General features: G+C 31.7%; 1 protein-coding gene across 2 annotated transcripts in view; it reads left to right on the top strand.

Moving 5' to 3' along the window:
* The window catches only part of LOC126775553 (histone deacetylase 3), a 398376-nt gene that overhangs the window by 253302 nt on the left and 131253 nt on the right, over nucleotides 1–13821 (top strand). The window contains exon 8 of one of the 2 annotated variants that reach the window (XR_007669890.1): nucleotides 9281–9339. The exons of the other annotated variant lie outside the window; for it this stretch is intronic. The gene's annotated coding sequence lies outside the window, so the exon portion shown is untranslated. Of the gene's footprint in view, nucleotides 1–9280; nucleotides 9340–13821 lie in introns of those variants that run through there. 2 annotated transcript variants of the gene reach the window in all.

Below are 13821 nucleotides of genomic sequence, written 5' to 3'. Positions count from 1 at the left end.
ATAAGACTAATAACGTGTTTATGTGATCATTACTATGTGATGGGCAATTAAGACGCTAAAATCACACACTTATTAAATTTCAGAAGCATATTCGTCATGTAATGTCCCGTTATCGCTAAGAATACAAACATTGCCCCACTGAATACGTCCACAAAATACCAATGCGTTACAATTTCAAAATAATTAGCTAATAGAAAAAATTAACGAAGCTACCTATGTATGTAAGCGCGTGCCTATGCGCATTTTTTTTCAGCCTTTTGCCGTCCACTGCTGGACGAAAGCCTCCCCCATAGAACGCCAACCATCCCGAATGCATCCAACATGCGCATTTATGTGTACGTATTCTTGTAATCAATGCTCCAGAAATTTTCAGTAGTATAATTTGCGTTTTAACACGTATATTGTATAATATTATCACTAGCATCACATCACATAGCACATAGCAATTCTTATATATCATAGGTGAGCATAATTAATTTTCTAAATGGGTTAAATTAAGGGGATGAAAGTTAGCGTGGAAGTTCGTTTCAGTTTTGAAGTTAGAAATTGGTGTTCAGGCTTCTATTTATGAAAAAAAAAATATTCTCTAAAGGAGTTGCAAGTGGTGCGGTATTAAACCAACTTCCGCGTAAAATATGAGGAAATCTAAAATTATAAATATTTCTCATTAGTATTGAATTTTGCGGAAAGTTTTGATATATAGCCTTCGTCTAGAGACAGATGTCACAATATTTCGTGTACCATCTGTTGAAGTAACTTTCAACTTAGAATTGCCGACAAGTTAGCCAATACGAATACAAGTGACGCTGAATTCGAAACTAGTTTTACCGGATTATTCAATTCCTATAGGTTTTTAGTGTTAAAATTTAATAATATATTTTCGTAATATAGATTAATTATTAAACCACAAGAGCTATTACTGATTGACAAAAAGTAAAGATAATGGAACTTAACTCTATGTCTGTATGGTTTTGTCTTTAACTTTTAATATATACATGATACTTAGGTCACACTAGCGATCTATTTTGTCTTTGACCTGATCATATATTAATTACAAATTTAAAAAATTAACACTTTGAGATACATTTATACAATAAATAGCTAATCAATTGTTTTGACGTTTACTGTCCCAGAAAGTATCAATGAGCAGAAAACGTTTGCAATTATTATTTTAGAAGATATTTAATAGGACAGAGTAAATAATAAGAATATTAGTAATTCCTTGAAAACGGTCAAGTATTCTTTGTTAAATTTGAATACATTTTTATTTGAGGGACTCCTGTTTTGGGTAAATTATTAAATATAGCCTATATTTATTAACTCATACCAACAAAATATTATTTCCTGCTGTTACTAAAGTTTTCTAACAACTTCTTGTATTAACGGACCTTTGTACTTAATAGTCCAGTGCAAAAATGTTCATTATTCGAATAATGACATAAAAAACAAAAACCTACATTGTCTCTTTGTTTGTTCGAGGAGCTGACTAAAGCTGAGGATTGAGCTTTAATTCCATTTTTCTTATCGTATGTAGCGTTGGCGTGAAATTCACGTCTATATTACAAAGACGTAAAGGCGTATTAGTTAAGGTATTTAATATATTAATTTAGTAATTACAGAAGGAGATATACAAGATCAAGACATAATACAAAAAAATAATCTTGTATTCTTTTATTCTTTCGCAACATTAGATTATAGTTATAACATTATTGTTTTTCTAAAAAATGTGTTATTTTCTTTAGCTTCGATTTTTCTTCTTCTTTTAATCCGCTGTTTTTATTAACGTTTAACAAATAAATTTATTTCATTCAGTTTTGTAACACTGTCTCTGTTGCTAGGCTTTAATTACTTAGTGATAAAGAAACCTACCCAGACCGACTTGCTGGCGGACATCAATTAATGTGAAAAGAACATTAATCAATTTGGCCAAATTACCAATGTGTGACGTGGGTTTAGTTACACCTAAAGTTGTAATTCCAATTTTATTTAACGAGTACTCATGGTAGTAAGTAGGAGCTAAGCTATTTTTACTATAGGCTTACGCTTACAGACCTTAGTATTGAAACTCTAAGATGAAAAGTGCTTTAATAGATGATGCTTATGCTTGCCTTGAAGATTATAATAAAGAGCTGACAGAAGAATAAGATAGTAAACTTTTACTTATTCAAGTTCCATGTTCTAATGTACAATTGACGTATATACATTTCTTTTAACACGTGGTATAATAAAGTTTTTCTTCAATACTAAACAAGTGATAAATACTATATAAATTTCTAGAAAACACAATGCTTGCCTCTGAATCGATGGCGTAAAACATTAAAGTACCCACGGGTGTTTTCTCAACTAAAAATTTGTACCTTTTGATAAAACAGTTATGATATTTTTTATATTTTATAGTAACAATGCGCCATAAGTTTGCCATTGCTTAATTTGGATTATATTCATGACATATTTATTATCGTTTATGTATATTTATCGTATGACTGTTCTGCTCCTAGTAGAACTGATATAATTTTTATATAGTTATATATTGATTATATCAATCAATTATTATTGAATAACTAAAGTAACAACCTGTGAATGTCCCACTGCTGGGCTAAGGCCTCCTTCCCTTTTTTTGAGGAGATGGTTTTGAGCTTATTCCACCACGCTGCTTCAATGCGGGTTAGTGGAATACACATGTGGCAGAATTTCAGTGAAATTAGACACATGCAGGTTTACTCCGGAATTTGACTGATACCTGATACGAACCCTTGATTCTTGATAGAGCTCATGATGGTGATTTATTTTTACTCTACCTCATAGTGATAGAGAGTTTTGAGGGATTCCTATCTTTTTTGCAGGTCACCAAAATGTATAGACACAAACGTTCAAGAACATACGCTTATTTATTTATTTAGTTTTTTATCTATATGATAATTGGCGAAGAAATCGTTTTTACACATTCTCAATTCTATGAATATGTAATTTTGTATATAGATACATATATATATATAATATATATATATATATATATATATATTATATATATATATATATATATATATATATATATATATATATATATATATAATAATTACTTAGATGTCCTCCTAGAACACAAAATCGATCATTGTTGATGTTCTCCGTTCTCAATCATTCTGAGTTTGAAAGGAAAGTCAGTGTATTAAGACATAAACGACATAACAATCTTTTATGTTTCGGTTGTAAATAGCCATAGGCTTCTTTTTATAAGATGCTTATATATGTCGAGTAAGAAGTGGTTTGTTCTCCTAGTAGTCCTAATGTCTATAGACGAAGGAGACATAACAACAGGCCCATTTGTTCGTAACTTCCTAAAATTAATAATTAAAAATAAAATATAGATATATATCAACAGCGGTACTAAAAGCTTACAATCACAGAATCGATTGATTGTCGTTTGAAATGGACTTAATTGTCTTTGAAATTCAAGTTAAAATCAAATTTCTAACAAACAAATCCCATTGTTGTATTTTTTTTTTCTTTTCTCTTATTATATTTATTATTTTGTAAGAAATGATTCCTTCAATATTCTCTTACATTGAAAATTTAAATTCCGATCGCGTATTTCGCACAAAATAAATTTTTCTTTCGCACGCACACGACCGTGACGTATCGTATAAAGTAGAATTCACCGAGCAGTGATACAGATCTTTATACTCACATCTTGTGACATATGAGTTTTACTCACGTATAAAGAAGCACAATTTGTCGCGACTCCCATCGCAGAAATATAAATAAAATATATTATTATCTTTTCACTATTTATTTGTTTTAGTATGCTAAATAGAATGACTTTGAATCTATTTGCGATTGGATTAATGAAATATCTCATTGTGCATAAGCTTTAGATCACTAAAATTTCATGTACTTAATTTGTGTTATAATTCATATCGTGCTTAACGGTGAAGGAAAACATCGTGATGAAACTTGCAAGTGTCTAATTTCACTGAAATTCTGCCACATGTGTATTCCACTAACCCGCATTGGAGCAGCGTGGTGGAATAAGCTCCAAAACCATCTCCTCAAAAAAAGGGAAGGAGGCCTTAGCCCAGCAGTGGGACATTCACAGGCTGTTACTGAATTCTAACCATTAGTCCTGATGTTAGACAGAATATGAAGTATATTAGCTTACAACGAATCCACCACCAAGTACTTGAACGCCCGCGTCCATATCTAACCTTCTTAAAAAGTATACGAGATTGTGTAGTACAAACGGACGTCGGAGAAATTTTGTTACCAGAAAGCTTAACTTTCACATATAAGTCGAAGTTACTGGAATTTCAATCCAAATAATGAAAATTGGTTTAGTTACCCGATTTCGCAATCCTGCAAACCTAGTACATGAAATATGATTGGATTAGTAGCATTTCTATATTAACTTTCCAATAGGAAGTTATTGTGATTGGTCAGAATATTGGAACTCTGAATTTTAACCAATCTGCATGTTACATCAATTTTTTTTTGTTTTTTCATGTAATTTGGAATATATAGAATATATATGTATATATATTTACTCTATACATATAACATACGAGTATAGAGTACTTAATAATATTATAAAGAGAAAAGATTTGTTTGCTTGTAGTCGATAAACTCTGAAATAACTGAACATGAAAATATTAAATGATTTCCATTATTAGAAAGCTAATTTATTCAGTATATATTTTATTTATTTACTAACGCTAAGAATTCCACAACGCGTGTACGAACAATACGTACAGTCGACTCGAGTCGCCATTCACTTACCACAATTTTTAATGGTACTTGCCTATATACGACTGTAACAAATACAGCGAATGTAATTTGAGCAGCATTAAGCTTAAAATGAAATGATGTTACTTACTGTTAACTAATAAATATAATCGATTAATTATTTATGGAAGAAAAATATATGAGCAGTCCAGTATAACAAAAAAAAAATCATACAAGTACGTCGATGATAGTCAAATATTCATGACTTTAGCTCGCTTGCCTATAAGAAACCTGTTTACTCTGGATTTGAAGACACCAACATTGTACCTATCAGGAAATACAGACTCAGGCAAAGCATTCCATAGTTTCGCAGTGCAAATGATGAATGTAGACACGAAGCGCTTCGTACGTAGGCGGGGAATTTCCACTGTGTACCTATGGCGCTTTGGTCGCGTTTGCGTGGCCGTTCGATAGTAAAAAGGGGCTGGAGGAATCAGTTCGTGAAATTCCTGAGCACATTCTTCGAAATGTATCCGATAGAAGACTGAGAGTGATGCAACCACACGTCGATGTTCAAGACTTTGGAGCCTAGTACACATAACATCTTAGTTTCCAAGTTTGATGGTGCATTGGCGATGTAAGCGATGGTTAATATTTCTTACAATGTCAATGTCTATGGGCGTTGGTGATCAGTTACCATTTGCTCGTCTGCCTACCTAATCTATGAAAAAAGGGTTCAGTTAGAATGAGAATGCATTTTAATAGAAAGCATGACCTAATTCTATCAAGATTAGATTCAGACGAAGGAACTTCTCAACGGTCAACAACATAAGCAACAAATTTTGTAAATAAATGTTTGGTTCTAAAAAAAAATTACTATTAGTTATTTATGAGAATGTTTAGAGCTAGTCCTCAAACTCAACTCACAAAGAAAACTAAAGTTGAACAAAGCTTTTATAAACGAATGTAAGGAAACATTTAAGGCTTTAATGTAAATACTTTAAGATAATATAATAAATTTGATAAAAGCTACACAGGTTCAAAAAAATAAAGAAAACCTTGTTTTAATAATATTCGGAAGTTGTTATTCATACTCTGACTAAATGTAACGTAACGAAAAGTTTCCGTAGAAGTGATTCCATAATTTCAAAGTCGTTTACAAAGATCGAGTACGTCAAACTACTCAACTTAATGAAATAAGCCTTTTTAATTAACGAAACTCTTGTTCAGCGAGACGGACTTTGGTAGGTGAGCGTTACGTCGGTCGAGGAAATACGGATTCATGAACTTTACGTAATATATGTATATATGCATATGTCATGTTTATTTCGAGTGTTGTATCCGTTTTCTACTAATCCTATCGCAATTATATTTTTAACATCATTTAGAATACACATATAGTTAGAAACACAAACAAAAAAAATATATATGTCCCCGTAATCCCGTAACAGCCTGTAAATGTCCCACTGCTGGGCTAAAGGCCTCCTCTCATCTTTTTGAGGAGAAGGTTAAAAAAAACCATATATTTAGAAACACAAACAAAAAAATATAAATGTACAAAATTATAAATCATTTTAATCAGTCTAAATAGGTAGTTAGACTGACAAATCTATAGTCACCACCATGTATATTTAAAGTGATTGTTTTGATAACTTGACTACATACTAATCTGCAACGGTCAAGTAAAATAATCTTACACTCATCTTTCAAAGTAGAACAAAAAAAATTTCATTCGAACTAACTACATGTTTATTTTGTGTTTATTAATTAATCTCGTTCTCGACATTGAAGTAAAACAAGAAACTTGAATGATTTCTATAAAATCTGTCACATGTACGTTGGTTGGTGTATCAAGCCGCATTTGAATAACGTGATGGAATAACCTCTAAACGTTAGCCTATCATTACAAAACATAACTTAAAAAAAACGGTAGTTTTACATAAGAGAAGATTGATTTATTAGATAACGATTTCAATAAATCTCTTTGTCTTATATTAAGAAAAAATATAAAACCATAATTTATTCCTAATCTACCCAAACAGGCAGTTTATTTCTATTCAACTTTGTCTCAGAATTTTAAATAGATACATAATACTCACCTCCATATTGGCTCGCAGAATCGATTTGAGTGGTGAAAAATTTGTGTGGGTCGTTCAGACCGTACATCCTGAGTCGAAAAACTTATAAAGATCTTCGCTATTTTCAGTAAGTCGTTGAATAGCAATCGTTTTAAATTGAAACAACAACCTCCTTGAACTAGGACGCATACAAAACACTTTATCAAATAACTAAATATAAATTGAACGAGTTTTTACGGTTCAGTCGAGGCGAGAAATTGAGAAATTTGTTTGTAAAACGTGAGTGAGTCATTGGATTAAAAATAAAAATGTCAATGAAATTCTTTATTCAAATTCCCAATACAATTATACAATTTGCATCCCGATTAAGTGGGTCGAGATGGAACTGTAATTAATTTTAAATCAGTCAACATATGATCGTGAATTATTTATGAGATGTTTATTTAAATAACGTTCATATAAATTATGTAAATTCTATGAAAATTAATCGCGTGTATCTCGTATGTATCTTGCGTGAAATAAATAAGACGAACGTCTAAGGCTGTTTACGGTGTTTGTTTTAAATTTTCCCATTTCAAAGTGAAGAAAACGATATTTGTTTTAATGTCATATCAAAGCATTTATTTACCCTAATATTGCGTTGGATCTTTTTATTAATTTCTTCTTTGTTATATTGACATATGGATCATATGTTAAAAATTATTGTGTAACAGAAAAAAAACCATACAACAAATAGGTGTTATTTCCAGAGATTAATTTTTTGCCTGTTAGAATGAATGATAGTACGATTATAACATGTATTTTTTTATATATAATAGATAGGCGAAAGGCAAATAGTCCACTTGAAGGTAAGTGATTGACATTGGACATTGGCCCTGTAAGAAATATTAACAGTTCCTTACATCGTCAAAGTACCACCAACCTTGGAAACTAAGAAGTTATGTCTCTTATGGCTGTAGTAAAACTAGCTTACTCACCTCACAATAGAAATTATTGCTATTTGGTGGCAGAATATTTTATGAACAATTATTATAATTCATCTTTGACTGCTGGACAAATACAGTACTTACACACAATATTTACGCCACATCCTGCGCTCGTGGCAAATAAATATGATACAATTTCGTAAATTATACAATATCTATGTTAAGACATGCAAGGCAAACTCAAATATTTTTATTATGATGTAAATTATGTATGTAACTTGCTGAAATTGAAAATGCTAATGTATTTACCTTGTACAGTGTAAGATGTATTACAAATCAAAAAACTTTTTAACAATCTGTTTTAGAAACATGTAAGACTCTTGACGAACTATTTTCATCTCATTACAGATGAAACTTCCAACGGAACGGATGCGGAAAGTGTTTGTCAACCCACATAGTTTCAGTCGATTGCCCTTGTGTCAAAGGCACTCAACTATTCAGATAACTTAAAGAGTTCGTCCAAAGAAATTCAAAAACATAGTTTTTTTTTAACTGTGCATAATGTGTATATTCAAATTAGCTTTTTATATTATAAGCTTAAATTCACCATTACCATCTAAAGTAAAATAAACGTGTTAATATCCCATTGTTGGGCTAAGAGAATATTCCACCGCGCTGCGTGGAATATACGTTTTAACATATGGCAGAATGAAAATCAGTGGTGCTTACTATAAATTTTTTTCGAACTTAATTTTTGTTTAATTTATAGTTTTAACGAAAAACACCGTAAGGAAACTTGCATGTGTCGCGCGAAACTCTATCACAAGTGTATTCATCGTTTAAGCCCCAAATCTTCTCTTCAGAATGAGAGAAACTCCTTAGCCCAGCTACTGAACATTTACAGGCTATTACTTCATTTCAACTATAAATAAATTAAAAGTATTTTGAAGCTTGGGATTCTACAGGAAAATTCCCGAGAACCATTATAGATAGTTATAAAGTTATAACTGTAAACTAGCGCCCAGCAAAACTGAAAACCTGCAATAATATATATATATATATCTAGATATAATATGTATGTATATCTTGCTCTGTCTTTGATACCGATCCAATTGGTTCAATCAAAATTTATGTGACATGAGCACGCCCATAACGTATGGTCAAGGTTGGATCAAATACTGAGCATATATCGCTGTTTACGAATCGGGTAAATGTAAATGAGGAGCTCAAACTTGAGTATTGTCACTACATCTATAACAGTAACGATTAAAGCGTCTGTAAGCAAATAGAGATTGAGGAATGGGATAAAGGTCAGTGACCGTTCATTCAGTCAGCTATTAGTACCTCAAATATATATATATATATGAATTTCTGAAGTCAGAGTGACGTCAAATTTTCTCAATTACTGTTTAATAGGTGCATATGTGCATAGTGCTTTTTTCTCGGTATTTTTTGTCGAAAAAACATTAAAGTATATAATATGCAAAGCAAAGTATTCTAGTAACAGCCTGTTAATGTCCCACTGCTAGGCTAAGGCGTCCTCTCCCTTTTGAGGAAAAGGTTTGGAGCTTATTCCACCACGCTGCTCCAATGCGGGTTGGTAGAATACACATGTGGCATAATTTTAATGAAATTAAACACATGCAAGTTTCCTCACGATGTATTCCTTCACCGTCAAGTACGAGATGAATTATAATCACAAAAGTCATATGGGAAATAGAACAAAAGCAAAGTATCCTTTGTTTTTGTAATTATTACCTTTTTTCTTTAAAGCTATCTATCACAAAACTGTATTATTTAAAAATGCATATTATATAATTTAACATTAAGGGAATCCTCGGCTTACTTTTGCATTTATTTATATTTTTAACGATTTTTTAAATGACTGATGATCGCAATCGCGATGTAATCCCTTTGTCGCCTAGAAAATCACTGCGGGACTAGATGATGCTAAGCAGACCGGTGACACTTTTTTAGGCAGACACCGGGCATAGAAGGTATGATATCTGCGGATATGATTGTCGGTAACTCCTAATCAAGCAAGGTCAATGACCTGCCTCTTAAAAGATCTTCTTCTTCCACAGAAAACTAGGAACAACGTCCCTTTACAACGACCTTCGAATGACTTTCGATACTTTCGTCTCGTCTCAATAAGTATTTTTATATTTGTAGACAAGAAAAGTTCAATAAATGTGGATGCACTTCAAAGAACAGTCGGCTAACTTAGATTAAATATTCCAATATCACTCAACAATCTTCAACAGGAACAGATATATTATTTGATATAACACAATTTAAACTTTTTTAATATTGTAATAGAACCCTCTGTATATTTTATGAAATATCTTTTAAGTATCTAAGTCGCAAAGACTTAATCTATTAATGATGGCAATAAAAAAAAAGGTTTAATCTATAATGTGCTTGAAATAAAACTGTCGAGATAAATTCGAATCATTAATCATATCTTATGATTAACTCTTTAGGATCTTCTCTTTATCTAAGATATTTTGTCTTAATACTTTTATAAGAATTTATGTAATATTATTATTTTTTACCTTAATTTTTTATTTTTTTTTATATTCGCCGGGAGGGCAAATGACTCTACTCCACCTGATGGTAAGTGGTAGTAGAGTCCAAACGCGACGACGGCCAGTACAGACGGGAAAAACGTTCTGCACTAGCCGCCTTCGCCTTGCCGGCCCGCAAGATGCCTCTTCACGCCTCGTTTGAAGGAACCCGGGTTGTAAGAGAAGGGGAACACGTGAGCTAGTAAGAAATTCCATTTTTTGGAAGTGCGACAAAGAAAGGAGTTGCCAAATTTCTTTGTTCGCGATGGAATTGATGTCACAGTTAGGCGGTGATATCGAGAACCAACTCGAGTGGACTTAAGAAGAAAGGGGGAAGCAGGAATGCTTCTCTGAAGCACAAAGGAAAGTCAAACAATTGTATTCACAATTAAAAAACATAATTATTAGTCTAATTGTTTTAGCGTTCTCATAAATGTGAAAGTTTGTTGGTCACAGCATCACTACAAAAAGGACGGACAGATTTGAGTGAATTTTGCAATACGTATTTAGGAGACGAAATTCAAACAAGCATAGTTAAAAATTCATTTTCGTCCATCGAAATGGAAGGGTAACAGTTACTACCCAATAAAAATAACTGTCAGGCGGAAAGCGAATTGTAGAGCTTTCGAAATTTGGTTTATTATTATTGCGAGCGTTTGTTCTATGTGAATAAATGTTATAATATATATATATATATATATATATATATATACATATATATATATATATACATATATATAACATTTATTTTTCAAATTTCACAAAAAAAAAATATATATATATATATATATATATATTTTGTGATCTTTCGTTATCTTAGGCTTTGAATTTCACCGCTCAGTAACATCTCTAATTAAAATAAAGGATTTTCTTTCAATCAGGATTTAAGCTTAGAAATTAATTAAATTACGATCTTAACAAATGTTAGCGAAATGTTGATTAAATAATTTTCAAATTGCGCTTGAAATCGATTTATAATAATTTTGTTAGTGATATGAATCCATGTACCACCCATTGATTAGTAATTTTACTGCCATTTTATTTTATCCATATTAAGTATACGGATAGTTCACCTGACAGTAAACGGTCACCACTGCCCATATACATTGGCACTGTAAGAAATATTAACCAATACTTACATTGTCAATGCGCTACCAATCTCGGGAACTAAAATGTTACATCCCTTGTGCCTTTGGTTGCAGTTGAAAAATACTCAATATTTTTGTTTGGCGGTTGAAGAGAGTTACTAGTACCTACCAAGACGGGCTTTGAGCATGCCACACGAAAGTAGTGAACATTTTAAATTATATTCTGATATTGGGGGCAAAGTTTGACGACGAGCCGTTTGGCGTGGTTGGTAGGTACCTGCCTTTCACGCCGAAGGTTGTGGGTTCGATTCCCATCCAGGACAGACATTTGTGTGCATGAACATGTCTGTTTGTCCTGAGTCTGGGTGTAATTATCTATACAAGTATGTATTTACAAAAGAAAAGTAGTATATGTAATATATCAGTTGTCTGGTTTCCATGGCACAAGCTCTGCTTAATTTGGGATCAGATGGCCGTGTGTGAATAAAGTCCCAAGATATTATTATTATTATTATTATTAAAGTAAGTAACTGGTAGTATTACTGTGTGAGAGCAACTCAGTCTGTACTGGTGATTCGGTTAATTTAAGTTCAGTCATATGGGAAATAGAATCTAACAACATAGAAATGCTGTATAGATACATGTTTCACTAAGGCATATTAAATAGAGCAACCTATAGGCCCAAGTTTCTATCTGTCTACTAAGAACTTCTTATACAATTGTATAAGATGTATAATATTGATGATGTCTTTCCAAACTTACTTTTAATTGTGTGTTCTGATCTGATCAAATCTGCGACTTTTAACCGATCCGTATAACGTGCTAATGAAGCTACATTACTTGTACTTTTATACTTACTACTTGTATAAAACTTTTCGTACTTGTATAAATACTGCCTCAGCCATCTTTACCTGAAACCAAAATATACATAATTTTTATTTTTATTTGTTTAAATTATAAATATACATTTTATTTTATTCATATTTATTTTATACTTATTTTAGTTCCCAATGTAATTAATTATTTCCATAAACAGATCAGTAATTTTTTTTTATTCTAATTTTAGACTGAAATATCATTATTACAAATGTATTGTTAAGCCTATTTTACTGCTAGATAAAATAGCTTTCCAATGGTGGAAGAATTATTAAAATCGGTTTAGTAGTTACAGGCTTTATGAATTATAAACAAACATACATTTTCTCTTTATAACAATAGTTTAGAGAATACATATTGACAGCAACCTAACGCCAATACTGAGTATTGTTGTGTTCCGGTTTAAGAGATGAGTAAGCCTGTATAACTACATGTACAAGGGATAAAATACCTTAGTTTCTAAGATTGGTGGTTCATTGACGATCTAAGGAATGGTTAATAATTCTTCCGGAGCCATGCATATGAGCAACGGTGACCATTTACCATCAAGTGGCTCATTTGCCCGTCCGCCTTCTGATTTTTTATAAAAAAAGTTAAAAGGTTAATAATTAAATTTCCAAAATCACAAAAACAAAGAAATACAGAGTAGAATAATTTATTCATATTCCTTTTAAATCATAGCCTTTCCTTCGTTATTTGCCATAACGACAGACATTAACATCCATAGGCTCATATTACGAAACATAAATAAGGTAGTTTGCACTACAATAACTGACTGGATATCTTGTAAGGCGGCGATGATTACTCTCGGCCGTGTTGTCCCAAAGGATTTCGACATAGTGAAGATATAGAGTATATCTGCGTTTGCGTACACACTTGAACATTGTAATATCTTATATGCAGTCTATCGATTAGACATCATAATGACTTATTATTATGTAAATAAAGTATAAAATACTATACATATTTAACCATAATGCTTAATTAATTACCTTCTGTACTGTGCACACCAAATATAACTCACGTCCATTTCATTGCATCCGAAAAGGATTTTAATATAACCACAGAGATTCATGAACGAATCAACAACTACTGCGCCCACGATTGGACCTCAATAATGAAAATACATGGAAAAAGGCTTTTTATCCCGGTTACAGATAAGCTATAATATAATGTTGCACACTAAGATATATATGTACATAAGACATAAATAGCAGCTAATGTAATACGAAACTTTAATTAATTAAATAGTCTCACAACTTTGTCTACTTGATTCAAACATTGCAAACTTTATCGTAACAAATATAATAAAACGAAAACTAACTGTCTCAATGACAGTGCTATAAAACCAAACATATCGTCAACATATTTTGTATAATGCTGTTGTTTTCCTTAAATAAATAATTAAATAAAATGTTTTTGATTATTATTTAAAGTATTTATGTATGCTTATTTCTTCAAACAATTTCTTCTTCTGATTCATACAAATATAGTATTCTGTCGACGCTATCGTGAATTGGGATCGTCCATTAAAAGGGTTCATTAATTACTGTCTTTCGAAAAAATTCTC

This window comes from Nymphalis io, chromosome 18 (genome assembly GCF_905147045.1).
Source record: "Nymphalis io chromosome 18, ilAglIoxx1.1, whole genome shotgun sequence".
NCBI lineage: Eukaryota > Metazoa > Arthropoda > Insecta > Lepidoptera > Nymphalidae > Nymphalis > Nymphalis io.
The sequence above is the reverse complement of the archived record's forward strand: the minus strand, read 5'-3'. Positions and strand labels throughout refer to the sequence as shown.